Source organism: Lycorma delicatula, chromosome 7 (genome assembly GCF_047948215.1).
Source record: "Lycorma delicatula isolate Av1 chromosome 7, ASM4794821v1, whole genome shotgun sequence".
In the NCBI taxonomy this organism is placed as follows: Eukaryota; Metazoa; Arthropoda; class Insecta; order Hemiptera; family Fulgoridae; genus Lycorma; species Lycorma delicatula.
Window position 1 is genome coordinate 135,987,045 of NC_134461.1, and position 27,384 is coordinate 136,014,428.

The following is a 27,384-nucleotide window of genomic DNA, read 5'->3' on the forward strand; positions in this document are numbered from 1 at the left end:
TCATTGTGAAATTTCTAAATTATTTTTCAATATGTCAAAAAGCGTTTTTCATTTCTTATTTACAAATATATATATCATAAAATATTCTTTTTATAATATTAATTTAAAATTTTTAATTTAATTATATTTGTATCATTCTTATTATTATTATTATAAACAGTTTTTAACAAAGCTTTGAAATACAATAAAAACAAAACAGCCAGAACTGGGAGAAGAGATTCTTTGAGAGCTGGTACATGTGTTTTAAATATAATGCATACAAATTGCAATGTAAAGATACCTTTTTGTTTCATATATTAGAAGCTTGAATACATCAAAAGAAAAGTATCCCAAAAGATGTTGCAATCGGCAATACAATTGTTGTTCAGGTAAGTCTGCAAGACATAGTGAGTTACTTGCATTAACAAAGTTACTGAGTTTTAAAAAGTAACTAGTATTTAAAGGTTTTGAATAAGATTCCCAAAATATTTATACAAACAGAATCGAACAATGAAATGGTAAAATAAATATTTAATCGGTAGTCGTATAGTTTGGAAAAAATGGAATATACAATGTATCTTATATTTAGGGACAAAATAACTGATTTAAAGATAAGTGAGCAAATCTAAACAGTAATTTTTCAGTAGATCTGGATATCCAAGAAATCTGTTCATAAGTTTTAGATCTGATTATTCTGGCAAGAAAAGCAGTCTGTATTAATATAGATGGTAAGTTGTTATCAGAAATAGCTTTATAAAATCTCTGCTTGTAATTAGTCTAGCTATCCATGTATAATAATTTTTATTTTCTTTAAAGAAATCCTATTGTGATTTAACTAGAGAGAAAAATAATGTTACAAAAGATACATTGGATAAAAGGTAAGGTAACCAACAACTACAGAAGGTGAAAAAAATGTTAATTATCAATAGATGATAATGGTAAGGTCTTTAGAAGAGAAAGGTCAACTAAAATTTTAGCTTTGCTTAAATATCTTTAAAATTTAACTATAAATTTTATTAATATTAGATTTATAAGATAGGGCTGGATGTACATATTACCAAAATTGTTCAAGATTATGCTTATATCTCCCGTGTAATTGTTGAATTTTAGTATTACATAAGTTTATTCATTATTTATTGAAGAGTTTTGTTTGAATAATTAGGATAGTGTCTTGTCATGACGAAACTATTTTTTGAACCGCATTCAATATTTTGTGATTTAGAAGTTAATCTTTGTTAGTGTTTCCTAAATTGGCATTATTATAAATAAATATGATTTTAAAATTAATTATATATTTATAAATTGTAAAAAGATTTCAAGGTTGTTTATGTTAGAGTAGAATATAAAACTGATCATTGCGATGATTCCAATAAAAATACAATCCCACTAAGTATCAGAACTAAAAAAAATAAACTGTAAAGATCAATTAAACATGCAATTTGTTTTTAATACTGCTTATTTGCAGATGTGTGCTGCCCTCATTGAACAGTCTTATTTATACAAACAAAAAGATGAATGATATTCTGTGCTAACAGAATATCATTCAGGTGGAAAAACCTGGCTTTTATGATCATTATCAAGATTAGATATCTCAATACATAAATTAAGGGGTATTAATGAAGAGTATACTGATAATACACGGTTTACAGAAATCGTATGGGCAATAAGGATAAAAGAAGAGGATTAGCATCATGGATTACTCATGATTTAAAATACATATCGTGATGCTGAATAGCTACGAAACAACACTGTTAGGAACTAGAAGTTAGAAAAGTTATGCAGAAATAAAAGGAATTGTAGATCACATTAATGGACTTAATGTAAACACAAAATATCTTGTTTATTTTGAATGTTTTATGCAGGTGAACTTAGTTTATCGATTTGATATCTTCTAATGTTGTTGGATGTGATGTAATTCAGTTAAAAGGTATTAAACTTTTGAAACCTGCAGTTCTATGTACCTGTAGTTTCATGTATTTTTCAATAGTGGAGATGTCAAAAATCTGCTGGTGTGGAAGTCAACATTCTAAACACTCACAATTAACTTTATATTAGAAGGCATATCAAAAGCAGTACAACAGTATACAGGAATAAATATTTTACTTTTGGTAGAAAAACTTGGTAAACTGATTTATTAGAAAATTAAATCTTGATAAAATAAACTATTATTTAGTTAAAGGCAAGCTAAAAGAAATTTATTTAACAGTACTCAATAGTGCAACGTACTATGCAATTCTAACGACCAATTTAATTTATATATTTTTGTTTGTGCTTGTTAAAAGGCAGAAGGCACCATATGAAATTTGCTAACCAGTAAAGAAATCAGTCTGCTTCTGTCAGTCTTGATTTCAGTTTGTTATCTCAACATTTCAGTTCTACTTAGAGCACTTCGGCTCAGTTTGATTCCTCAGCCACAGTTCATAGAATACAATTATATCTTGTTTTGACATAGGTACAGCTTTTGCTTTTGATACTATTTGTTTCATCTCAATACAAATCACGTCACCTTCTTAGTGCACTTTCAACAGACCTTAGGTTAATTAATCTTATACAATGAAGCGGGGTACGAAGAGTCATGATGGTGTAATGAGGAAAATGAGTTGAAAATAAGAAAATATCAAAATGTTGACAGACGAAGCCAAAAGTTCAAGATTCCCATGGAGATAACATTATGCAGAATTAGATAAGGTAACAATATATAAGGGGATGACAATAGGAAACCGGGCAATGCAAGAAAAAAGATAATGTAGAGCTCAAAATGAGAATGAAACTGAAACAAGATGACGATCTTTGAGACCTAGACCGAAAGCAAGAATGAATCCAAGCCCAAAATTGAATTAAAATGAAATTAAATAAGGCATGGTGTGAAGAATAGAATTTAGTAAAGCCAAGTGTGTAAGCTTCTGGTCCCTGTTTGGTGCCATTCTGTAAGCTTCTAAACTACACCAAATAAAACTTTTTATTAAAATAAAAATTTAATTTTTAAAGAATAAAAATAAAATAAAATGAACTTACTAATGTTGGGATTTGTGAAAAAATGTACTAAGACTATGCTGCTTGATAAGTTTACATCCGAAGATTGCTCTCTCGAGTTTTACAAGAAACCAGTTACAGTAACTCAACACATCAAAAAATGTTACTAACAGCAGTGAATAATTAACACCAACTGCGTCTTTTCGATAGTCTCCCAGTCTAACTGCCACTGCCATTTCTGAGAATTACTCAATCTGTATGAGTGCGTGTATGCACACTAACATAACGCTTTCAGTAGGGAAAAGTTTGTTCCCATTGCAAGGATGATGTCATAAATATAATAAAAAATATAAAATACAAATAAAGTAACCGACACAATTAGGCCCTATGAGCCTAATTTAGTAAAAATTTAAAATGGTTACAAGTGTAGATCGAGATATAGATAAAATGATTCAATAACATGGGCTCTTTAGCCCATGTTAAGCCCATGAAAAGCCCATGAAAAGGAAGAATCATGGGATTACCTAATGGGTGTGTCTACTATAGTGGTCTGGTTTACAAATTAATATATTCAACTCATAAAAGGTAGTTTGAATAAAGAGTAATAATAGATTATTAAAATTTTTTTTAATACAATAAAACTGATATATATACTAAGTAGAATTACATGGACATTTTACAATATAAATAATATAATAATAAGACTGATTAATATTGATTTATCACAAAAAAAGTTATATATAGCACAAGATACCAAACCAAGTTGACAACTTTTATTTTACTCATAAGATAACATCACATTATGACAGTAATACTATTAACACCTAATATGCTAATAATCAATTAATATTATAAAAAATAACAGAATGTTTCTTACATTTAAATTAACTTATTAACTATACTAAATTCCTGTAAATTAATTATGAAATGTATTTTTAATACTTTCAACTTTTAACATAAATCTAAACACTTTCTTTTTTTACACAAATAATATTGAAATTATTTATTTATATAAAAACATTTCTTTAAAATCAATTACGCTTTTCTCTGGAATAAAAAATAATATATATATATATATTTATTTAAATTAAATTTTTTGTAGTCCATATTTCTTGTGTTTGTAAATCCTAGCTAATTACAAAATATAAACTTATTCAGCCGCTACACAAGAACAGAAATAAAGAACACTTACCTACTTTTCTCTTTCCATCAAAGTGCTTACAGCCTAAGCCCACCTTCAGTAATATTTTTACAAAACTTTTTTTTCTCTTTTCACATTTACATTTTTGATAAGTTAACATTTTTATTTAAAAATCTTAACTTATATAAATGCGAAGAGAAAAACAAAAATTTTAAAAACATTACTGAAGATAGGTTTAGGCCTGAAAGCACTTTGACAAAAAGAGAAAAGTATGGTAAGAGTGTTCTTTATTTCTGTAATTGTGGAGCGGTTGAACAAGTTTTATTTTGTAATTAGATATATACATATATATATATACAAATTTTTTAGAAATATATTTTTTTTGTTTAAAACTTATTAATTACTGCTTAACAGAGATTTATCACTTTTGGGTTAAATAATAAATTTGAAATGAAGATTTTATAAGAAACCTCTAGCTCTTTATTCAGATTTTAAAAATTAGAGAAAATTATTTTTATAAAATCTTTAAAACTTTTTATGATTCTCCCTCAGATTCAGTGAATTACATATTGCCTTTTGTTTATTAACTAAAACGAGTGCGGGCAGGCTTTTATTGTGCACAGTGCGTAGTATTATAACTATAAAACTAGCACGTTGAATACTGCATTATATTGTTAGTAAAAAGGGAACGGCAGAACTACAAAGGCACTACATTATCTGTCTAACTGCACCTGGACAAAAAGCAGTATTCTGGTCTAACATTATCTGGACATCACTTGTCCATCAGATTACAAGTCATGAAGTCATCATAAACAAGTTTTTTTTACACTAAATATAGCATTAAATAACTTTTGAATTATCAGAGTATTTTTGGAATAACGAGGAAAATAGTTGACAATTTTACCATTTTTAAGATTAAGCGCTTCAATCTTTTAGTAAAATTAAATATTAAACTTATTGTTAACATTTTACAGTTAGATAACAATTATTTATAGTTACCGTGTTGAATATTTTTTAATTATTTGACTAATTCTTAATTGCAAATTAAATGTAAAAAAATATTTTCTCTTAAATTTTTTTCTAGGGCTTCATCTCCATCTTGATACTTTTGTATCCCAGTAAATTATAGGATGTTACATTTCCAACAAAATTTATTAAAATTTTTCTTTTGGTACATATTAGGGAGACTAAGAAAATAGATTAAATGAAACAGTCTCTGGAAGAAAAAATTTCATTAAAATATATTATATGTATAGAAAAGTCGAATTGTACAAAAAAAAAAAAAAAAATTAAATGGCAATGGTCCTTCAATATTTTACATCGATCAATTCCTGAAAAAGTACTATTTCTTACCATGAACTTCTTCAGTAATGCAATTTTTCAATAATATAGATTTTCTGTCTTTTGCAACCACATTATAACAGGGTTCTACTTTATTCACAATTAATTATAGTCAAAAAGACTTTATTCAGTACAATAAATTATCTAACAGTACTGTACCCTATAATCTAATAGCATAAAATATAATTATTTTAATCAATTTTTATTTTAAGTGTATTTATAAAGACTGGTGTTAGGAAAATTACCATGTAGTTTCATAGACGTCTGCACATACAGATTTCTTGAGTATATGTGCAAAGGGAGAATTGTGGAACCGGTTTGAAAATGGTTTGATCCATGTGAACAGTGTATCCCACATGTCCAAAAAATTGTCAGGATTGAATAACATTGTAAAGTCTTTACACAGAAAGAAATTCAAACAATTTCCCAAGCTGTTTGCAGTTTCGTGGGTAAAACTGTATGTAAGAACATGAAACATTCACGTCATGAGATATTAGAATCTAATAATTATACAGAACCAGGAATATTTAATCAGATAATCTGGTTCTTGGAGATAATAAGAATAATAAGGCTGTGAATGAATGAAAAAGCGAAAATTGAACTTAATACCGGTTCGTTGATGAACACATTCTTTATTGAAACGAAATTGATGAAGACCGTCAAAAAGTGATGGGAAGTAAAGCCCATTTATGGAAGTTATTTGTAGCTATATTCATATGGATCAGTGGATTACCCGATAGTACTAATTAGATAATTTAAAGTATGTTTTAACTCCCTTAGTATATACAAAGTCTAAACTCATCAAAGAACTGAAAGATTTCATCCTGCAGGCTCACGGTTTTGGGTAATTAACATACCAGATCAAAACACAAGAACTTCTGAAAAAATTGATATGGAGCTGTTGGTCCTCGATTTTAATTAAAAATGTGCTTGGGCTCTCAAATTACCACGCCTAGTGTTCACTATTTTACGAACTTAGAAAGCTTGACCTTCCAAAACAGCAACCACCCAAGAGCTGAGTGATCTAGATAAAGAATAACTGTCTAGATTTACGCAGAAAAGTTTTGAGCCACAAAAAACTAAAACCAAATTTTATATTAGTGGTGTGAAAACAAACAAAATTATTGATACTAGTCAAAAAACTCACAGCAGAGCCAAGAAAATCTACCATATTCATCCAAAATATAGTACAGTATACTTACACTACCTCAGCATTTATACAACTTCAATTTAAAGAAATGAAAATCTTTGAATAAATACATCAAAATAATGGAACTAAGAGCTACACTACTAGATAAATCAAGGCCAACATAAGTTGATATTGCTGAAAAGCCGAATGTTAGGTCCCTGAAAATCTTATTTCCCATTTTGGTGATACTCCCTGACCAGTTAGTCCCATGAACTCTCAGCCAATCCCTGTGTTTTTTATGTTTTTATGGCGATACCTTAAACCTTACAAATCAAAATTTTTCCACAAGACCTCAAAAACTAAGGATGAATCGCCAGAGATAATCCACCATGGAATTTTAAGTGTTTGATGTCCTTTAAAGAGTTTTGGACAGAAAATTTTGTGCAGAATATGCAAAAGCACATAGGCGTAGAAGGAGAAGCTTGCTGCATACAATCAGATAATCAGTGAGAAAATCTACCAGATTTATGCTTTTAAAATACATATATTACATGGATATAATGTCTTTGAATGAAGAACCAAGCGGTCATTCATGATGTGATCTGTATAATGTAACAATCAGAATAAGATATTTCTTTATCAGAAAATAAAAATCACTGTATGTCCAAAGTGCAGATTACATGCAAATAGAAATTATATAATTTATAATAGAAAATATTTATTTGTTGATCAGATTATTTGTTGTATAAAATTTAGATACAGAAAGGTAAAAAAAAAAGTTTACAAACTATGTTACATAGAATTCATTTTCCTGCAAAAAATTGAATTTGAAGCATTCAACTTAGATAAGCACAGTAGTAATTTCTAGTTATTTTGTTGAAGAAATTAAAGGGAATTTCACCTTATTGACATGAGAAACAACATCATATCAACAGTAAATAATAAGAATCATCCAAAAAGTTCTGTGAAAATAACAATTAAGATGGTTTAGGCAGGCGCATAGGATAAATCAAATAATGCAAAATTAAAAAATTCTTATTTAAAAGAATAAGTAAATTAATAAAATTATTAGAGAATATTTATTATCTTACTTTATAAAAGGTTTAAATTCAGTTATTATATCAGCTTTTATTCCCTCCTAACCTAGAGTCTGCAATTTTCAATGATACCAAGCAGCTATTACTAACTTAATTATAGTGATATGTATCATCTAATCTAATAGCAAATTATAAAAAATGGGGGTCATTATATTTTTCTAATTCATGGAAATTAACAAATACATTATTATCTATATGTCAAGAGTGTGATACCGAAGGGGTGAGGGGGAGGGGGATCTCTGAGTGCAGTCTATTATTTTTATTTGTAGTTTTGCCACTGTGTTTTTCATGATGGCCATTATTTTGGTTGATTTTATATTTATATAATTATTTTGGAATTTTATTGTTTATTTTAGGAGGTCTGCACTTAATTTTCTTTATGAAAAGTTTTTTTTTTAAAATCACATAATGTATATAGGGAAGCAACAGAGGGAGAATTCCTATCAGCTTCCAGGTTTCATATAAATGAATAGATATTTATATTTTTATTTAATTTTTTAATTTATTGTTATTCTCTAAAAATCAGACAACTAAATACAACTGCTGATTAACATCAACATATGGAAAAATGCTTTTTAACTTTTCATTAAAATTTGAACACAATGTTTTTGTCATAAGTTCAGTAAATAAAATTAGGTAAAAAGCTATAAAACAAGTTTATTAAAATAAAAATTAAACTGCGCTTTAAAATTTTTGAATTAAAGATTACTATTTAAATATATGTGCAAGCGAGGGCAACATTAAAATCAATCGGTATTGTTTTGGCTTTGATTTAAATAAACTTACACTAAAATACAATAAATATTTCCATTAATCATTTTAAAAAATGTTGAAATTTTACAACACTAAATCATTTAAAAATAAAAAATGAAAGATAATGTTTTTAAAAATCTAATAATATTTATTTCTAATTAAATTTATGTAACTATATATTTTTGTAGATCATATTCTTAGTTAAAAAAAAAATTGCTGTTAATATACAAAATGCAGTTTTGTACACACAGATAAAACAATTACAACTTATGCTCATCGAGTAATTTATTTATTTGACACAAATATACATGAGAATCCAAGATTTAACATAATGTCTACAAATTCTTCCTCCTATCTGAAATGAAACATCATTAAAAAAAAGTGCAAAAAGGTTAATTTAATAAACTATTGTATAACATATTAAAAAAATTACACTTACTCTATATATTCATAGACAAGCATTAACTCAGTGAATGCCTTTATGTGATTGATATGCCGCAACTACATGACATAAAATTCCAAATAAAATTCGTATGGAATTTTATTTCATACTCATTTTTTTTGCATTAGACATGAACAGACATTTGTAATCAAATAGCTCTCTTTATGGTACATTTATGTATGGTGTCAAAGCAGCTTTTCTAATTTATAGAACATAATTTGTATCAGTTCTACAACGTACGTTTTTGTAAGATTTGTTTCAGCTTTGGCAGAGATTTGTGCTTTGGCAGAGAATTGCATACAGAGTCTGTATTGGCAGTCATGTATAGGCAACAATACTCCAGTCATATTTGTGTTAGTTGCCATGCATAACCTAACTTAAAAGAATGCTAAAATCATTGTCCCATGACTTGTGGTGTAACTTAACAGCCAAAAACTAACCTGCTGTTAAAATCTGGAGATAAATTTGTGAGTTTAAGAAGAAAATTTTGTGAAGGGGAAATCTGAAAACTGTAGTTTGTTTCAAGATAGTAAGGCAAATTCATAATGAAGAATGTATTATTTAAAAAAAAAACACATTTAAAAAAGAAAACAAAAAAGTTACATTGCATTAGCTTACTACAAGTTTAGAATACTTATCACCATCGGTTTGTTAGTTGATAACATGATATTTCGCTGATGATAATAAAATGAATCTATGTTTTGTGTTTTTTCAGAAAAAGTGATTTATCTCTGAAAAAAATTTGATCTCTTAAAACCTGTTTTCTTTCACAAATTCTATAAGTTCTGAGTTTTAGTAGCTCAAGTATCTAAGTTTCCAAGTGCTATTTACATTAGATAAATTACTTCTGGCAAAATTTAGAACACGATTCTTATTATTACTTTGTATTAATGTAAACAATCTAGTACAGAATATAGAGGTAAAAAATATCTTACCATAATTTTAATGTGCAAATACTTTCGCAGGATCCTGCATCCTCAGTCACAATTGAAAAACCTAAAATATACTAATACCAATAGTTGACTTTCGCGGAATCCTGCATCACTGCCATTTCAGTAATAGCAGTGGAGTTTTGTTACAACATTTTTTTTGTCGTTAGTTTTTTGTTTATAAATTTTTAATTTTTTCTTTGTAATTTGTTTGATGTAATTATAGAACTATGTGGCGACTGATGCAGGATCCTATGAAAGTTGACTATTGATATTAGTATTTTTTAGGTTTTTCTGATATTGTGTTTTGATGATAAGTTATTTTTTGAATTTAATCAGCACGGTGGTCGGTATGTTAATACAACATAATTTTTAAAAAATTCAAATAATTCATTCATTAACATATTGACCACTGTGATAATAAAATCTAATATTAAATGAAATTTAACCCACCCAAAGATGGGGTAAATAGGTAAACTTACCATATTAATTTCAAGAATCGTTCAATTAACACTATTACCATTTTATTAGCGAAGTATTTATATGCTTGCTTTGCTCACTAACCTTGATTAGCAAGCGAAGGTTAGGTTTGGTTCGATTATATATACTTTTAGATTTATTTAGGGTTTTATCTCACATATTATTATGTTTCACATATATTTTGTATATTTATAGTCATGGTCGTACAACCCATGAGACTACTTGCTAAATCTACCATTTGATGTTAACACTTTATTTAAGAATAAGTGGCAAAAAAAAAAATTAAATACTGAACTGTATAGCCGAATCTAAAACTTTGTTATTATGGTTCCTACAGCAATGTAATGTGCATACAACTGTTATATCAGCCATCTTCAACTAATTATAATAAACAAATTTTATCACGATAAAAATAGTTAAAAGTAACATAAAATAATTAAAGTTTTTCCCTTTATTTTTGTTGTAATTTGAGTTCTAATTACTAAAGTTTAGTCAATAAATAAGAGTAGTAGTAACCAATTTAATAGAAAACTATGTCTTTTAACGATTTTAAAGTTTGTGATTTATGGAAACTAATGATTTAGCTACTAACATATTATTTCACATCCTTTTACTTTCCTAGATGTATTATGTAAAAAAAAAAATTAAACTAAAAACAACAATGCTGTGCTGTACAACCACTTACCTTCCAACATAAAAATTTACGAGTATGCAGTTCAACTCCACATTGTTTTCTGCCTATGTAAAATAATAAAAAAACAAAACTATTAAATTAAAAAATATAAAAATTACACAAGCCTGTGATGATGGTTGTTTTTTGGTTTTTGATAATTAACTTACATATTTTTTTTTTAGCGTTGAATCTGAAAATAAACAAAATTGCAAAGATGTGATACAGTAAAATAGATATATACTTTTTTTTTAATAAACTAATATAATATATTCACTTTTTTGGCTAATACTACGGCATTTTTACAAATAAACAATTGAGTGGTATCCTCAGGTAGGGGGTCATTGACCCTTAATTTCTATTGAAAATTGCCACAAAATAAGCCTAATTTCCATTATACAGCATTTTTAAATTAATTTATTTTTATCTATTTAATTAATTTTTATGAGGTATGTCATGCCTTTGGTAACCACTCCCATTCTTCACCTTGTAAAATACAATAATTTTATTTCATGTGTCGAAGTTGCTTTGGAGGGCTTGCAATCTGGTGCTTTGCGGTTTTCCTTCTATGTTCTCTATAGGGTTCATCTTGGTGTAACGTCCAGCAATATTCTTCCATCATCGTAGTAGTTCATTTTCCTTGATATCTTCTTTCCATTTCTTTCACGTCCTGATGAAATCTCTTACCCATCTTTTCACTAATGGCACCCAGATTTTCAGGAAAATAGTCCACATGTAAATTTAGGAAGTGAACCTTCAAGCTCGTGGAATAGCCTAAATTTTTGAACTTCTGCAGCATGTTCACGATGAATGATTTGAAATTTGGGTCCTTCTTATCACCCAGAAACTTGGTTACTACGTCTTTAAAAGGCTAACTGGGCTTTTCTTTTTCTGCAAATTCCACTTGTTTCTGAAAGTTACCATTTTTGAGAAGTTTTCTAATGCAAGGACCAGTAAAAACACCCTCTTTTAAATTTGGTGCTTCATAAGACTGGAATTTTTAAAACATTTACCTTCTTTTGGTTAAGACTTTGACACATGCTTCATCAAGCCTAACTTGATATGCAAAGGTGGAAGGAGAACTTAACTTGGATCTACAAAAGCTTTTCGAAGCACATTTTTGGTTCCGCATTCTAATGAAGTTTTTTTTGCCCAATCTTTCCTTATCTGATGGTTTTCTCTGTCTCTGCTACCCCCATTCACATAAAAAAAGGAAACTTTGTATACTCCTTGCTGTATTAGGAGCAGCGATATAATTTTGAGATTACCGCACGAAATACACTTACGATTTTCATATTTAATTTTATAGAGAAAAAATTCCAAATTATTGTAACCCTCTTTTCACAGGACAGAATTTCCAACAGGTACTACCAACTGCTACAAGGTTCTTCTCTTTAAGCCTCATACCAAACAATTCTGAATTTTCTTTGGTCAGATGTTAAGAACCAAATCTCTTAGTTCAGATTGTGAATAAAGCTCTGGTGCAGTTACCTCCAACTTCGTACTCCTCTTTGATGTTATCTTCATTTAAATCATTTGTGGAACCGTCTGTTTCAGGTAAATTTTCTGGGGGAATTGGCACTGGTACGTCTGAACCATGAGGAACCGGGTATAAAGCAGATGGCATATTTGGATTCACGATTCTTCAAATTGAAATTGTGAAAATCAGTCAAACAAAAGTAACAATACTTTTGTTTGACCACCACTGGAACTCTTCTTGTTTACCCTTTGACCATTGTCTAAGTCTTTCAACACATGTGTAGTATACATATGTGTTGTGCCCAAATTTTGTCTTTATCTCCAATTTTCACTCTGAAATACACGAGGTACACTTGTCGAAAGAAAGTTGTTATATTTATTTTTTGCCTTTCCACCATTAATTCACCACAAATGTAACATAAAGAATCTGTAGAATTTTTGCAGCGTCTTAAAGCCATTTTGAAAACGGAAAGCTTGCTTTATGGCCTGAAAATTCATTTTCCATTGACAAAAACATGTTTGATCAGAGGATGGAAAAAATTCTATATATGCATGCTGACGGTTGAAACAGCACTGATAGTAGTTGCACGGTGCATGAATGGTGCAGATAGCTGTTAATATGTTAATCTTGTTAAGTCTTGTCACAAGCTGTTGGCCAAGCTTTCCCATCTTGTCATCTTCAACCCAAACTCCCCCCTGCTCATCCTCTTCAGGCCACTTAACTACTTAGCTATAAGAATGCATAGTATAAGCCAATAAGGTGAAAATATTATATTCGTTTATTAAGAGAGAAAATGTTTTGTCTTTGTTATATAACATTTTTCAATTTTTTACAAATTTTGAATTTGAGAAAAATCCTGACGTGATGGAAAAAATTAAGGTTATTTTCAGATTCAGCACTAAAAAATACATAGGAATCGATTATCAAAAGTTAAAAAACATTCCACAACCCAAATTTTGCAGGCTTGTGTTATTAAAGAAAATATAAAAAATACATAATAACAAATGCAAAAGAAATGTACTTACAAAGAACGGACATAGTCTCTGTAAGAAAACTTGTTTAATATGTTAGGATTTCAAGAAACATTTAAATTTTTAACTTTATGTGACATTAATTGAACTCTAGCACCTGCAGTTGATCCGATTAAAGAATCAGATTTTAGAAAAATGTGATTATTCTACCGCTGACAATGTGGAATAATACAGTAAACCTTTCATAATTTAGAAATAAATCTATAGATCACAGTCTTGCTTGTACAAATAGGTGTAAATAATGTACCATTCTTTGCCTTGTTTGGTAACAGCTTCTTTGTAGAGTAAAAATAAAGTTCAACAGAACTGTAACCTTTTATGTTCACAGATCACAATGTTTGTAAACATTGTAAAACCTTGTACTAGTACAATATCAAAGGTACAGGTAATACCAAAAGGCATATTAGGGATCAGAAATGTGGTTGATGATTTGAAAAGACAGAAAATATTAAATGAAAGAAATTGCTAAAATCACAGAATGGAGATTCAGCTATACAGATGGGGATCTATCTAACAAGCCAAACTTTTAAGTATGATGACTCATTATCTAATAAAATATAATTAATTGTAAGTTCACTAATTATAAAGCAAACTTTACTTACACTTTAGGTTTACTAGCAGGCACTGCATTTTGAGTCACAGCAGCAGGCTTTTTCTTACCAGCTCCCATCTTACGAAATTTCTTCACATAAGCCTCAATAACGCATTGTATTTTCATCGGATTAATCTCACCAGACTTGTTATGACAAATCTGTTAAAAACAGTTTTCACATTGTAATAAGTAATAAAATAATAATAGTTTTTAAAAGATCTGAGAAATCTTTTCTCAAGTTGACAGCGCTAATGAACCGGTCATGTTACATACTTATTCTAACTCCAACATACATGTGTAATCCATGTTAGTATGTCTATCATTAAACGACAAACTAAGTTGAATTTGTTCTAAAAAATAAATAAATTGTTAATGAGCATTAATATTATCTAAGAATATAAATGACAGTATTAAAAAAATGGAAGCTTGAGTGGCACAAGGGTCCATGAGAGCTATAGTATATACCGATTCGCAGTTCATATAATTGATGCTCATCTACCATTACAAGACAAAAAGATGAACATACTTAAGGTGGATGTTCACATCAATCCGGGATTTTTGTTATACTAGAGCGTAAATGGAGATTCCTGTGCACTCTATTGGTTGTACACTTGATACAAGTGTTGCTACTAATGCACGGTGCACTGGCACGAATTATTGTTAAACAACGACAACAGTCAGTCATAAAGAACATGGCGTCCAATGTAGTGAATGGATATCTGGAACAGCGAATTGTAATAAAATTTCTCGTGAATGAAGGAACATAAAACCCACTGAGATTTATTCCCGACTTCTTATTCCTTTCATAGTACGGTGATTTGACTCTTAGTCACAGTAAAAAATTTGAGAGGTGCAAACATTTTAAAGAAGGCCATACATCAGCGAGTGATGATCCCGGTCGAGGCAGTTCAGAGTCTACTGTAGTCATTCCCATGAACATTCATCAAACGGAAGAACTAATCCTTAATAATCGATGAATAACTTGTCAGCAAATCGCAGAAGCAATAAATGTATCTGTCACAACTGTAAACAATATCATTAAGGACAATCTGAAGTCGCTCTAAAAAAAAAAGTGGCCTGGTGTGATCACTAAGATATTCTGTTTCTGCAGAACAATGCCCGAACACACACAGCCTACCGCACACAATATGCGTGCTACAAGATCTTGGCTGGGTGTTACTGCCACACACCCCTTACAGTCTGGACCTTGCTCCCGGTGATTTTCACCTATTTGGGTACTTGAAATTGTTCTGGGAGGCCAGTATTTCAACAGCAACGATGAAGTGAAGCAGTCAGTCCAATCTTGGTTTTGACATAACGACAAATCTGTCTATACTATGGGTATCCAAGCGCTAGTGAAACGCTGGGATTAATATATAAATGTAGCAGGGGATTACAATGAGAAATAAAAGTATTTCTTACTATCACAAGTGTGTCCTACATTTATTAAAAATTAACAGTCCTGGATTGACAACGCTCCTCGTAAATAAAGAAAATATTTTAAGGAGGTGGTAGGATTAGGTTTTGAAATAGGAGCTAGTTTTCCACAATGATCTGAAGAATTATACTTGTCAAGATATTGTTCCAGAAATGTTACCAGCATAACAACAACAATCTATGCTGATCAAGAAGTACTCATATGATACAATGTAATGTCTATAGTTTTCTGTTAGGCACCAGGAAAATGATACCAGACACCAATGAATGTTGTCACTGAACTTCTGAAGCTACTACTCACATTAATAAACAAAATGAGAAAGTGATGTCACATATACAAAAAAAAAAAATACATTTTGAATAAAAGCTGCATGTATATATATATCACATCTTTAGAGTAAATCATAGTATTAAGAAGTCATCTTTACATTTCTCCATCTGAAAATTAAACATTAATATATGATAATCAGCCAATACTACATTATTTATTCGTATGTGGAAATGCAATATAAAAATTACAAATAAATTAGGTTTATATCCATTACAGCAAACCAACTAATAAACAACAAACATTCTATTTCTGATATTAACACAAATACAAATGAAATTTCAATTTGATAAACCATCAGTATTTAAGGCAGATTGTCTTAAAGAACTGCAACGGATAGCAATATACTTGTGTAAATAAGAGCCAATTTTCATTGTTTTAGTATTTTTGTAATGCAATTATAAAATTATTTCAATCAAGAAAAATTAAGGTAACACATGTTTCAATATTCAGTACTAGGTGGTTTATTTAACAAATTTAATATATATAATATGTAAAGGGTATACATTCATTGCTGACACTAAAGTGGTCTGAGAAGTGATCACATTAGTCAGTCCATGATGAAAGTCTCTTTGAAGGGACTGTTACAGCCCCTTCTATATATATAAATATATACATTACATATACACATATAACTGTATTTGTTTAAAATAATCAAAAACACATTTGACAACCCAAGTACAGAATTACAAAGTAAATAAAATGACACTTACCATATATTTTTTTTCTTTAATCCAATAGCACTTTCATGGGATCCTGCATCATATATTGTATATATATAAAATTACATAACAAATTTTTTTTAAATTACGATCATATATACAAAATATGAAGTCAATTACAAATTAAAATATATACCGTGTAACCTGGCCAGCCAATGTTACCAGTGTAAAATTTTTAATTGACGTTAATTATATTTATCATATGTACTTATTTTATTTAATTAAGATCATATTTTGTATATATGATAGTAATTTTAATCTTTTAATTTTTATTCTAAAAACAATTTGTAATGTTTAAATTTATATACAACTGATGATGTGGGATCCTGCAAAAGTGCTATTGGAATAAAGAAAAAAAAAGTTAAGTGTTTCCTTTCCTTTTCATTTCATTTCCTTTGTAATTCTGTACTTGGGGTGGTCAAGTTGATTATCGACTAAAAACACACGATTATAAATAATAATAAAATTAAAATATTTACTTACTTCTTGTTTTTATAATATTTAACATTAGTGCTTTTGTGATGCACACTGCTTGATCAGATGTACAAATTCGAAGAGGATGTTGTCTCTTTTTGATTAGGTTGTATAAGGGTAATGGAAGGAAATTTTTATTACATACTGCTATCTTAGACTAGTTACAGCGAGACTGTTATAGTTTCTGACTATGATCAATAGAAATTATTCTGATTGATTGAACTGTGAATTTGACTACGATTAATAAACATTTCCCTCCTTTACCAGTTTGCAAACTAATTAAAAGAAAACAAGTCTCTTTAAATTTATTTTTATTTTTACGTCTGAGGAAGCGGTGTTCATCAAGAAAGCACAAATGTTAAATATTACAAACACAAGCGGTAAGTGAATACTTTTATATTATTAGTATTACTGATAATAATTATTATATACTGCTATGATGCAGTATATATGATGGTTAACTACAAATTCATTAATATATACATACACTCAAAACTGAATATGGATGCTTACGAACAAACAACAATAAAAATATGTTGGTTAAATAACCTACTACATCTAATAGCATAACTAATTTTTAGGGAGCAAGAAAGTTTGCAATACACATCTTATGTCAAATTGCTGAATAGACAGATTTATGAAATTTTATGCAAAACCAGAGTTGTATCTAATCGTTTTAAAATGTAAAATTTAAAACACAGAATTTATCTTGAAAAGTATGCTCAGTATGTAAAGGGTATACATTCATTGCTGACATTAAAGTGGTCTGAGAAGTGATCACATTAGTCAGTCCATTATGAAAGTTTATTCGAAGGGACTGTTACACAGCCTTGTGATCCTCCCAGTACTCTTTTATACATTCTGATTTCCACGCCCTTTCTGGTGTTGAGATTTCTTCTTATGAGTGTGAAGCGAGTGTTTTTGTTCTTGATTTTCTTGTTTAATTTTATTTTATCTGTGGTGTCTTCTGGTGTAAAGTCAATTTCCTTCAAATTCTCTCTTATTTCTCTGATCCAGCTGCATTCTGATTTGGGGTTTTTCAAGCCAAGATTGTACTGTACCAGCTGCTTCAGAAGTCTCAAATCTTGCATCTTCATGATATGTCCAAAAAATCCTAATTTCCTCTTACACATAGTATCAGTGATTGGTTCTAACTCTTTGTACAAAACTTTGTTGGGCACAATCCACCATTGCCCATCTTTCTGGTACTTTTTGTTCGTGAAGGTTCTTCCAATTCTTTTGATTTTCAAGAGTCTCAGAGTCTTTGATTGTTCATTCAGGTAGAAGAATGTTTTTCCTGCATAAATAGCTTCTGGCTTTATAACTCTGTGGTAGTGTAACATTTTTACATTTATCAAGAGGCATTTTTTATTGTATGTGTACCAGGTTAATTTTTGTGCTTCAGCTAGTTTGTTTGTTCTTATTTGGATTGAAATTTTTTCGTTTAGTTTGTTAGTTAATATTTCTCGAGGTATATAAATTGGGTTACTATTTTGATTTAGAGCGCAGTTGAATAACAGCAGTGTCAGCCCATCGCCTTGGCACATTCCTCTTTTGATCTAAAATGGTTCTGAGAGTTTACCTCTGAATTTCACTTTTGGTTTACTGTTTGTAAGAATAATTATATTTATTAATTTGGGATGTAGTCCGAATCATCTTAGATTTTTAGTAGGATTCTCTGTGGATCCCAATTATCTGTTAATTGGAAAAGCCAGGCTCCGAATGGGTGATTTGGGAAACTTTTATTGCATATTTGGAGAAAGAAAGGATTGCTGAAGGGGTGTGATGTTCTCTTGGACTTTCCTTCTTCGTGTTTAAGTTTGGCTTTATTGCTATTTTGTTGCTCGATTAAAGATTTTTTTTTTGTTTCTTGTTGGTTATGTTATGTTACATTACTTATTATTATTATTATTGTTATGTTTTGATTTTTTTGTGATGCATTTTATGATTCATTGTGTGTTAAACTCATTTTTACCTTTCGGGTAGGTAAAGTTGAGTTCCTTTGTTCTTGGAAAGTCATTGTCTTATTGAGACTTGGCAAGATGTGTTTTGCTTGGAGTTTATGTTATTAGTACACCAATGGAATTGGCATCAGTGGCATCCTGCCTGAGGCTTGACTGAACGATGTCGTTGCTGAGGTACTGAAGATGACCTATGGTAAAGCCCATAAGGGCTAGGTATGGAGGGGATGGCATGGCGACTAAAACCGTTACATGGAGGGCGTCTTGCTCTATGGGACAAGAAGTGGTTGCAATCATACACTTTCTTGAAGTCTACAAACATTACCACCATGTCTCTGCTTCTTTTTCTGTTGTAATCCATTATTAGCTTGAGACTCGTCTCAATAATTGAGAATAATTCTTGAAAGAATTTTATATGTTGTGTGTAGGAGTGAGATTCCCCTGTAGTTGTTAGGATCTGCTTTGTTCACTTTGTGTAGCGGTGGATAAGGGATGTCATCCAATGTTCTGGTAGATCTTCTTTGATCCAGATTTTGACAAGATGTTAATGAAAGGCGATTTTTTCTGGGCTTAATGCACATATGACATATCTCTTGCTGCTTTGTAATTTTTCATCTCACCCACCCAGTGCTTGGTAGATTTGTGAGGGGGTTGATGTTTTTCGGTGGTGCTGTTGTCACATCCGAAAAATATCAACCACATGAGGGGGTTGATGTTTACGAGTTCTGTTGCTACATTTAGTGAGAATTTCTGAATTATCTTTAGAATTTAGTGAGAAAATTAATGTAAATACAACCAATAAAAAGTAAATAAAAACTTAAAAGATTTTTTTTTTTTACTGAAGCAAAACGGACAAAAACTAAGACAGAAAATCGTATTACTCTTTCTGTACCTAACAAACATTATTCCTAATATAGCAACATGAAAAAATAAAATACATGGAATCTATTTTATTTTAAATCATGGTAACAGAATAACAAACCTCAATTACAGTAATTGTTTGAAATTCCCTACTTTCCTTCGTTATCTATACAGGACTCTGCCTGACGTAAAATATTTCTGGTGGCCTTCCATATCGTCTCAAAATCATTTTCTGTAAATTCAATAGCAACTCTGCTCTAGTATTAAATTTTTGTTGATTACTATCGTTTTCATACAGCCCCAAACGAAGTAATCGAGTGGTGTTAAGTTGGCAACATGGTGGAGCAATTAATTGCCCCACCGCATCCACTTCAGTTTAAGATATTAGCATTCAAGTAACTTCTAGATGCTACAGAAAAATTAGGCATTGCACAATTGTGTTGGAAAATCATTTCTCATCTAGTTTGTAAAGGTATATCCTCAAAAAGAGCCGGCAAATTATTTTTTGAGAAATGAATGTATGCATCTCCCGTAAGGTTTTCATTGAAAACAAATGGTCCCAGAATTTTGTTATAATAATGCTACACCACAAAACATTAATGTAAAATCAGAGTTGGAAATGAGTTTCCACAGTACCATGTGAATTGACTTCACTCCTTAAATGATTATTTTTACAAATAAAGACTCTGTTTCTTGTAAAAGTGGCTTCATCAGTAAATAAAATTGAATTTACCTTATCAGTGTTGTCTAGAACAGTGTTTCTCAACACAACTGATACTATGGACCAATAAAAATTTTAAGGTTGTATTGCAGACCACACAAAATTTACATACAAAATTAGTAATTCACAGACTAATTATTAAAAAGTTCAAGAGTACTCTAACCTTGCAGTTGTACAGTAAGCAGTGTTCGGTTTTTTCTCAGTTGTGTGCATTATTATTGCAATTAAAAAAATGAGTAGTAATGCATTTAAAGGTTGTAAAATTATGTAATAAATATAAAGAAGTTCACGAAATACAAAAATTTTTCTGCGGACCATGAATGGTCCATGAACAACCGGTTGAGAAACAGTGACCTGTAAGCCAATGTCCAAGGCTCCAGGTGTTGATGGGATCAGTGAACGTGCATTCAGAATGTTCCATCCGCTCTTACAGCAACAATATCCACAATATTCACATTAATTTTGTACGTTGGATATTTTCCGAATTGCTGGAAAACTGCAAAGGTGGTATGCCTACCCAAACCTGGGAAAAGTCTGCTCTTTCCCCAGAATTACAGGCCGATTTCCATATTACCAGTGTTGTCAAAGCTATTCAAAAGGTATTTCTGGAGAGACTTAGGCGACATTTGGGAAAAAAGTACAGCCTGAGCAATTTTGGTTCAGGGAGGGCCACTCGACAACCGTCCGTCCAACTGATTAAAATAATAGACAGTCTTGTTGGGGGCCTAAATAGAAAAGCGGTAACTGCAACCGTTTTTCTAGATGTGGCTAAAACCTTTGAAAAAGTTTGGCATAGTGGCTAGCTATATAAACTCACGCATACGATAATTCCCTGTCGCTATATCAGATTGATACGGTCTTATTTACTAGACCGACAATTTGTTGTACGTGTATGGATAACAATCTCCTCCACCAGAGACATAGCCACTGGAGTCTTGTTCTTGTACATGACCTACATCAATGATATGCCACTGTCGGAAGGAGTCAAAACAGTTCTATACACAGACAAGGCATATTATTATGAATCCAGAAGTGTAGATTAAGCGATCAAGAGACTCCAAAGGTAATTGGATCTAGTAGAGCTGTGGCTCGATATGTGGAGAATCAAGGTCAATGGTGAAAAATCGGTGGCAGTGATGTTCACATACAAGACACGTCCTCCAGCCAGGGAGCTGGAAATCTCAGGAGAGAAAATCCCCTTTGGGAAAACAGTTTGGGAGTAGTCCTGGATAAACGGCTTACCTTAGGAGAACATGTTAAATATGTGACCCAAAGGGCAAAGGCCGTCAGGGTCTCACTATACCCAGTACTGAACAGTGCCAGCCTATATCCACTGGCGACATTTGCATTTTTACATTATGATATTGATAACACTATACTTCCTTTATCTATATGATAATTTATGACATGTACAATAAAATTTTTAAAAATATTTCAAGATATACATTTCAATTTAACTTTTTTACATAGTTAATTAGTTTGCCAGTGTAAATTATTGAACATTAACACGGGTAAAATATTATTTTATAAATTTTTTATTTCTTTTAAAATTATTTTCTGTAATTATCATTTTTTTTTTAAAGAAAAGGAATGTTTATTAGGTACAGAAAGAATAACATGATTTTCTGTCGATTTTGCTTCAATAAAAATTCAATTTTTAAAAGGTTTTATTTACAAGTTTTGTTACTAAATCTTCCGCATTTATTGGACTTTAACAAAGTTAATTTACTACAAACATAAAAAAAAATTGTTTTTCAATTGTGTTTTATGTTAGATAACACAAAAACTACTGGGGTTACAAATATGGGACCTTTATTATCCTAACGAGCTCAAATTATAAGAAACCACTAACCTTACTCCTTGATTTGGGTCCTAAAAATTACAATAGGGCTTCGAGAGCTGAAAAAAATCTGGGTGAAATCTTTTGCTAGCCATTACTTGAAAACAAGCTATTCTAGACCTATGCTTATATGAACTTTTTTCATTATTTTTACCAGTAGAACATGTCCTGAAAGTGTCTCAGTTTCTTTGTGAGAAAACCTGTATAAAGGGTGGCATAGAATAAGTACGAAGAACTTAATGTACAAGTGCATCAAACCAGCCGAATGGATGAAAGAAAAACTTCTTATTTCTGTTTTTTGTTTGTTTGGGCAAAAAACTTAAAAAAACTGTTTTGGTCCACAAGAAGTGCTCATAAGTAATCAATAGTTTGTGTATTTATGAATTTGCTAAGCCATACATATAACAGTATTTATAAGTATACTCTATATAGTAGGAAAAGATAAAAGCGCATTGGTTTCTTATTACCTTCTTTGTTGAAATAAATTTATGGTAAATATCAGCATGACAAGCCTACAAAGATGTAGATAATACTCAGCCCAACAATTGATTCCTTTACTTTATACACCACAGGGACTGGATAGTGAAACATAATTATTCTCAAAAACCAACTAACTTTGCCTCTACACTTCTGATTTATGTATTGCAGCCATACAAAAGACTGGGAGAAATATTATACAGAAATAAATCAACAGAGTGGTGACTATACTACAACACAATGCTCATATCTTTGAATTTAAAAAATTAAAATTGAAAATAAACTTTCAAAAAAATGTACCTTGGGTGCAGCTCTTCTTAATATTTCTTTATAATCTTCTTTTGTAATATGCTTCTTGGCATAATGAGGCTTTAATACCAGTTTAACTTCTTCAACAACACGTTCTTGTCGGTTTAACTTTTTCAAAAACTGCACACAAACAAGAAATCAATTAAAACAAGTGCAAATATCACTAAACCCTTTATAAATAGCTTGTATGAAAATCTTTTCAACTATTATCTAATAATATATTTGGTATAATAAAAAATCTGATGTGGGCACCACATAACTTCCTTGTAGATCTATTAAATTATATACATGTATACAACATATTTGTTGCACTTCATTTAAACTTATTTCATTTGCAAGTGAGATATGATCCTCCAATTCTTAAATAAAAGTGGATGGTTACACAATTGTTAAAATATTAGTTTTTATTAACATCAAATATTTATAAAATTATTAATTCAACAATCTTACCTGAAATATTAGGTTAGAGTAAAACTCCTTCGATTACTATATAAATAAATTATTTACCAAATAATCTAATAATAAAAACTGATTATTCTATGCTGTAAAGTCAAAATTAATATTTGTAACCAGTATACAGGAGTTCACTAAACGGCATAGTTTAATTATTATTAACTTTTATTTATACAACACACCAGAAATCGTGTGCATATTATGCACAAGTGAAGAAAAAGTTCAACAATCACTTTAAATTGAATACAATTCAAAAATGTATTTTATTTTTCTGTCAAATAATAAAATGATGTTTAAAAAATAAATATACAATTTTTTTAAGAATTTGCTAAAAAAATCCAAAAATAATACGATCCGCAATTAATATTAAATTATCAGATGTTTCAGCAAATATTACATATACACATCTGTAATGCCTATTAAATTTCATTTACACATTTTTAAATAAAATTTTATTTCGCTATTTTTTTTTTTTTATCATTTAATTACTTACTGTAATTTTTTTTACAATCACAGGTTAATAATTATTAAATCAATATATTTAAATTAAAAAAAGACAAGTAAAAAAGTTAAAAAAAAAACAAAAGGAGATGATGTCTGATTTGAACCGATCTGCTCTGCTGCCTTCCCTTTAAGATCCAAATATTTTATTAATTAAAATTTTTATTTTATATTCAATTGTAGTAAAAAAGGGAGGTGTATAACATGTTACAACAGTGCTAACTCCAAAATTTCAACATCCTATGGCAATCGTTTTTGAGTTATGCAACATACATATGCACATACATACAGACATCACACGCTGTAACCAGTCAAAATGAATATCTCTGTTGAAATATGAAAACTGAAATGTTTCGCATCAAAACACTTCCATTATTGTACAAGTAATTAAAAAATAATGGAAATAAAAGAAATGAAATTTCACATGCTTATTAGAGAAATATTTTTAGATAAGTTAAGCATACAGATTGTGTACATAATATTACTATGTGTTCTTTAATCATTTTTATCAGTTACTCTTAGCAGAATCTGAATTTAAAGCCGGTTATTAATACATTAGTTAATCTTTACATAACAAATTGAAATGAAAATATAACAATTTTTCAGATTTAATTTCAATTAAGACTAATCAGTTAAGCAGATAAATGTTTTATTATAATTTTGCTCCAACATTTTTACAGTTAGGGCTATATATTAAGAAATAGAATATATATTTTCAGGCACATTTCTTTTTTTTTATATATTTTCTAATAATTCAAACAGTTAAGACACTGGTGAACCAGAATTACAATACAAAAAAAGAGAAACAATAAGACTTGTTGATGTCAGCTTCCCCTTTCCCTTTATCAAATTATCAGCTCACACAACACATTCTTACCTACCAATTAACTCCTCTTACAAACTTTCTCTACTTTTGTTATTTTTTTCAGGTCTTCATCACACAATTTAATCATATTTTTCTGGGACATTTTCTTGAAAATATTACATTTATATATTTTAATTTAATATTTTCATTTGCCGATTTCTTTGTAAATCTCCAAACCATCTACAAAACTTCCCTATAGTATTCTACAGCCTAGAGATCCTCCTCTCGTCACAGCAAGTTCATCTCTTCATAATATTTTTTCTAAGTTTTCCAAACATTTTAATTCACGCATCTGTACTTTATTATATTTTCTTCTTGTAGAGTCTGAAATATATGTTAATTCAGAGGCATAATAAATAACTTTAATGTTGAGTACACATTTCACTGGCTCTTACTTATGCTATATTTAAATTTTATATGTGGATAAAATCTCTTGCCATATGTAATTTATTACTAATTTTCTGACCTATCTTCCAATTCTTGGATTTTCTAACAACTAAAATTTTTGTAACAATTTCCACTAGTTTTTGTACTTGCAGGCTGTCTCTTCTACATTTTTATTTCTCTATGCTTATCTGCATCCCCTACTTTCCGATTTCTTCCACCCAAGCATTAAGATGATTTTAGACTGCGACTGTGTTCTAAAATTTAGAGCAGATGTTGATAATCAAGAGGGTAAAGAAGATTTGGAACTGTTTTTAAAAAAAACTCAAAAGAATAAATAGTTAAATTTATTCATGACTTTCTATTAATTTTTAAAATAACTACAGACTAAAATTTTAGTGAATTATTAATGGAGATAAATCTGCAGCGTAACAGTAGTTCAATAACAACTGAATGATCAATGTATGTAAAACATCTAGATATTTTTTGTAGCTTTACAAAAGGGGCCTGCAAACAACCGTACCACTTGTTTAGTTAGGTATGTGTAGCTTTTTACATTCCCAAATTGTCGGCCAGGATGTGTTACTAATTAGAAGACAACAATGGAACAGTGCCAAACCAGTTCTTTTCAACACTTCAGTAAGCTCCCTTGATTAATTCTTCTGGTCGCTGTTCTGTTGTCGGGTTCAGACATACGCCCAGTGATCTACTGGTATAACAAATTACAAAGATGTCTAGGACCCTGATGATTCAGCCACGCACAAAATCAGTTAATTCAAAAGAAATAAATATTTTTACAAAATTAATGATTAATTTGACATGTCGATTCAAAATAACCGTATTAATGAGTTTAATCATCAATTTAACAAAAATAAACACTACATTCATATTTTCTAATCGAAAACAATCTAGATTTAATATCGTCACTTGTCAAGGGATTTACATTTTAGATATGCCTATTAAGATAATTATAAGGAGACAGATCCAGTGTTTTTCGTAATTACAGAACGGGCCAGATTAAGTAAAATACTATTATAATGAAGGTTTTATCATTTAAAATACTTGAAAATTAACATGTTCTACATTTATAGTGATTTAACAAAAAAGAATTCAATAATCCAGACTTCCCCAACTATTATTGCCCACTACGTATAGTTGCAAACTTCAACAGACCCAAATATAAGGAACACAAATGTTTGTACTCTTATAAATACTAACAGGAAGTCAAACTTACATATGACTTATATAAGTTTCTCCTGTTAAAGTTTTAATTCTTAAAGTTAGTTTGTTAATTGGCATATGAGTAGATATTACCACTCCATACAAACTTTAATGTTATTTTGTAAATAATGCTATTACTTGTTCTGATTTAAAATATTACTCTATATGTCTCCTGTCTTTAAGTTATGTATATATGTTGAACAAAATTCTAACCTTGCAAAAAAAAAAAAAAATTAATACAGCAGGAGACTAAAAAAAATCTGAGATGGTAAGTGCTTACGGACTTTCAATGATAAAATTTACAATGCAGCTAAATAGAATGACAATAAATAATTGGCAAATATTGATAACTGGGTAATTCATATATAAAAGAAGATAGTAAGAAGAGTACTAAACTACTAATAAATAGATGTAAACAATAAACAACTGTAATGAATTCTGACTTCTATATCCACTAATCATTTATTGTTATTAAAAAAAACTTCATATTCCAAATTATATAATTTAAAAAGCTTTTGTTTTAAAGCAAAATTTATTTCTCAGAATTTATAAAATTAATATCAAAATACAAAATAGGAAAGAAAGGTGGTACACACATATGGGGGGTTATAAAATGTTACCTTATCCTTCACCTGCATCTCAACAGCTGAACTGGGAAGCTCATCCAAAATTTTCAATTGATCTTCATCCAGTTTAACACCAACCTCCTTTCTACCAGTACCTGCTAAATTATTACAAAAATAAAGATACCCGTAAAAATTAATGCAGATTTTATGTAAAAAAAAAAAAGTAA

The 27,384-nt window shown here is 29.8% G+C and overlaps 1 pseudogene; it reads right to left on the minus strand.

Moving 5' to 3' along the window:
* Positions 1–3,569: 3,569 nt before the first annotated feature.
* The window catches only part of LOC142328391 (uncharacterized), a 39,828-nt pseudogene continuing 16,013 nt past the window's right edge, over positions 3,570–27,384 (minus strand).